Here is a 4,910-nt window from a genome sequence, read left to right on the forward strand (position 1 = left end):
ATTTACATAGAAGAAAACAATTTTCATCAACCAGATGCACACAAACCTTTGAAAGCCATCTGTATCCATACTGTTGTCTTCCTTTCTTTCTAGACACAAATTAACTCAGAGCTTTTATAATAGCTAAATTGTAAAGAGGTTATTCGCTCTTCTCTGAAGTTATATTAATATCAGATCAGAGGAATTTATATTATCTTTCTCCTGGGGAGTGGGGAACTCACTGCTACAGAAAACAGCAAATCGTTATTTAAGGATTGGTTTGGCAGACAACTCATGAATCATATATGAGGCAGCACGGAAAATGGATAGCCTTAAAAACAACATTGCATGATAATTTCATTAAGGAATGTAGTTGAAACACAAGCAGCCTTTTAAAATTTGTGCAAGGGCAGAGCTGTCCAACAGAACTTTTTGCAGAGATGGAAATATATATTTGTGCTGTCCTGAGCAATTGGAATACAATGTGACTGAAGAACTAATGTTTTAATGTAATTTGATGCATTTAAGTTAGTTTAAATATTGCATTCTTCTGGTCGCTACTGTATTGGAGAGCAGAGATCTAAGAAATTCATTTAGAGAAAGAAAAACAAATCCTCTCAGCTTGAAAATCAGTAAGAAATCTATCATACATGCTCTACTAAGCTCTCTCTCAATGGAGAGAATTTGAAAGTCACACAAACAAGCCACAGGCCTCTACGCTGTCTTGGAGCTGCTAGTAACAAGTAGAAATAGGATGACTAGATTGGCTTTTAAAATATCTTCCATGTGAATGTTTGAAAACTGAAAAATAGTTTTCACAGTAGAACATGTACTCAAATAAATAGAGTGCAGTAAAATGAAGGAAAGAAGGGAAGCAGACAGAATAAAACAAAAGGAATGATGAAGCAAACCTAATTTAGACAGACTGAAGAGATCTGAGAACCACATCCACAAAGCCCTGGAATGAATAGAGGAAAATACAGAGTGATAACCCAGAAGTTGGGGGAAAACGTACTCCCAGGGTAATGACAGCTATATTGTAACAATAAGCTTGAAGAATAACAATAGGAATGGGAAGGAGGACCTATGTTAAGCAGGATTGCTATGCAAAGTTGTCCAGGTCGTGTCTTGCACAAGGTACCTGGATAAGGGCAACTAAGGGCTACAATTCAGTCGATCCTCTATGTACTAATCAATGGACACTGCTGTCAGACAGCATTTGTCGGAAGGAAAGATGTCTTTTCTAATTTTTCCATTCTGAAGCAGCCTCTTTTTTTAATCCTTTGACATAGGGGTCCTAGTTTTATAATCCTCCAAAAGCATAGTGTATACTTAAGCCGACTGTCCAAAACAAATATTCCATAGTTCATTACAGAGGTAACATACACGGAGGGTGATATCCACGCAAGGGACTGTACGTAAGAAACAAGGAGAGAAAGCTATGACAGATTGTTACAGTTTTTGCATTGAGGTGATGTGAAGTATCTTAGTTATATTCATTTAAAAAGAAAACAAAAATGTAAGAGCAAGCTAGGAGTGGAAAAGTCTATAATTATGATTTTGTTTTAGTATCTGTCTCTTTTGTTCTGCATGTATTCTCTGCAAGTATTCAAGTTACAATTGTCCCACAAACGTGAGGTAGTTGTGTCTGTGCTATGGAAACCAGTTACTTTTCATCCATTTGCATGTACATAGAGATATATTTATTCTCTTTTACATGACTAGATGTAAAACAAGAATAACTACCCTGATTCACAACTGAAAATATAACACTCTTAAGTGCACCTGATTTTACAAACATTTAAATACTACTTTTTACAAGGTATCCCGCTATCTTTTATAGGTCATAAAAGCTCTCAGTGTAATACTAATAAATATCTATAATCCAAAATAAAATGAGAGTACCATTAAAAGGTTAAAATGAGTAAGATGGCATAGGAAAGATTGGCACATGTCTTATAGACTTCAAGGAGAAATAATAATTTAGGGAAACTATAAGAAGTTTTAATAAATAAGTAATATTTGAGGTCAGTATTAAAAAAATTGTCAGGGAAAATTCTGATTGCTTGGGATGGATGGTTTGTCAAATCCCAGAAGAGGTATGAGTTAAATGTCTGGAGGCCAAACAAAGCCCAAAACAGGATTTGGGGCAGATGTCTTAGCCCTTTTTGACTGGGCAATAGGGCATATTAAGAGAAAGGAAGAAAATGCCAAAAAGGTATGTTGTCTCGTGGTCATAAAGGGCCTTGAATAAAATGAAAATAAAACACAAAAAAAGAATGCATCACTTAATCAGTGATGAATGAGGTTATGGAGAATCGGGTAAAAACAGCTTTGGAAAAAAGCATTTGCAGTGTTGTGTGGTATTGGGGCAGGTGGGTAGAAAATTGCTGAATAAGAGGAACTTTGTAAACTGTAATATGAGAATTGAATTTCATATTTGGAATAACCGTCTTCACATCCAAGCCAAAATCTAAAGGATAAACTTGGAAGGTATCTGCATGGATTTGCAGTCCATGTGTAAACACAAGCCTGATGAAATGGGTGACATAACTGAGGGATTTTTTTTTTCATTCCTTCCTTTATTTGATTTAACTTTTTTGAGAAACTAGCACACACTACAAATATGAAGATATGAGCCCATGATGCCATTGAGAAGGGCTTTTAAGATAGGAGGTGTTACAAATAATATACTTCATTTTCACATGATGTATGTTTGGTTTTAATACGTGAATGCTTATGAAAATCAAAATTAAAAATTATCAATTACTACACATTATGTTTATCCAAGCCTAAAAGGTATTCCTTTGGATATGCTTCAAACCTTCTTAATATTTTCAGGGTTTCTAAGGGAAAATGCAACTCTAAGTTTGAAAATATATCTCATGGAGTGGTATTGGATTTCAATTCACTTTCATAACCCAAGGACTGCCTCAATGACTTTATCTCTTTAATGTTTATTTATTTTTGAGACAGAGTGAGAGAGAGCGAGTGGGGGAGGAGCAGAAAGAGAGGGAGACAGAGAAACCCATGTAGGGTCCATCCTGTCAGTGCAGAACCTGATGCCGGACTCGAACTCACAGACCGTGAGATCATGAACTGAGCAGAAATCAAGAGTCAGATGTTCAACAGACTGAGCCACCCAGGCATCCCCTCAAAGACTTTAGGACTTTACAGAAGAATGGAACTCCCTTGGCAAATGTATGACAGTATAGGGCAACAATAATCAGCCACTGCATATATTTCTATATGAAGGGAATTTTAAGTGCATGTGAAATTAAGCTGATTTATATTTTTATAATTAGTTTTACATTCTTGTAGTTCATCATTGGAAAATTGAGTTTATCGAATAGAAGACATTTGCTTGTTGTTTCCATGATCAAATTATTCATAAGCTTTAGTGATCACGTTCTAATGTTTTTCATATAACCATGCAGAAAAAAAACAGAAAAAGCTTTTATGTTTCTCTTTCTTTTAACATGGCAGCAGCATGAAACAGCAGCAAAATTTAAGAATATTTTTCTTTAAAGAGATCATTTATTACCCAGATTTTGCACTAAAGTCTATTCTAGCTAACAATATGCCTATGGCATAATTTTTACTTAAAAGGAAGTTGTCTTATCTAAATTTCACATCAATCCTACTGGCAGTTTACTTATGTCTTTTAAGTTTTAACTAAATATTCATAGATGAAGTAAATTATAAATTGTTTCTTTATAGCATTTATAAGTCACAAATATATTTTTACAAGTGTTCACTGAAACATATTGAAAGATACAGTCTCCAAATCATAGATGGGGGGGGGTATTGTTCTGCATTGATTTTATCTAATTTTTATTTTTTTTTATTTTTCTCAGTGAACCAAAATGGATCTTTCTCATTTTTATTGTATTGGCTTAATTACTGGAATGTCTTGCTATCCCGTAGAAACAACCTCTAAATTTATGGATCAAGCTTTCTTTTTCCTATCCTAGGTAGGATTATTATTATTGTTGTTGTTGAAGTATAGTTGGCACACAATGTTATATCAGATTCAGGTGTATGACATAGTGATTCCATAATTCTATACATAACACTACGTTCACCACAAGTGTGGTCACCATACACAATTATTACAATAATATTGACTACATTCTACATGCTGTCCTTTTTATCCTCGTGAGCTATTTATAACTGGAAGTTTGTACTTAATCCCCTTCACCTCTTTTGCCCATTCCCCATCCTCCCTCCTCTTGGGCAACCTCCAGTTTGTTTTCTGCATTAAGTCTGTTTCTGGTTGCTTTGGATGTTCCTGCGTTCCGTGCTGATTTTAAATTGCTAGCAATCTTAGCTCATATTAACATTATTTGAGTTTCAACTAACACTGGGAATCTAAAATTCTATCTTTTACACATTTAAAGATTGCCAAATTGAAATTTTCAAGTGAATAATAAAGAATGGGTCAGAACTCTATACATTCCTTTAAAAATATTTTATCTTGTATTACACATGAGATGATGTTTAATGTTTAGATTAAGAGTATATATTGACAGAGTCAATTTATTTTATAATCTTTTATAATCTAACTAGTTGAACATGTGATGAAGAAAACTAGCCAGTCTATTGTGAAGCTGAATAATGGATGTTTAACAGTTTTATTATTCATATTATTGGTCATATTTGAGGCTGAAATTGTTAATGATGTTTAATTGATTGCATGCATCAGTCATGGAAAAATGTTGATAATGGTCTCCTCTCCTCTGGGTGCAGCACCGCCAGCAGGTGATTCACCAGAGAATAGTCCCCCCCTGCTGTGTCAGCCTGCACATCCATCTGCCACCGCCAGAGGGGGGAAAAATGGCTCTTTCCTCCCCACCTTTCAAAGCTTGTGTGAGTATCTCTCTTTGACAGCAATTTGACTGGAAACCAGCTGCAGGACATTCTTGCAAATA

This window comes from Puma concolor, chromosome B1 (assembly GCF_028749965.1).
Source record: "Puma concolor isolate L17-30 chromosome B1, mPumCon1.1.hap2, whole genome shotgun sequence".
Classification (NCBI taxonomy): Eukaryota; Metazoa; Chordata; class Mammalia; order Carnivora; family Felidae; genus Puma; species Puma concolor.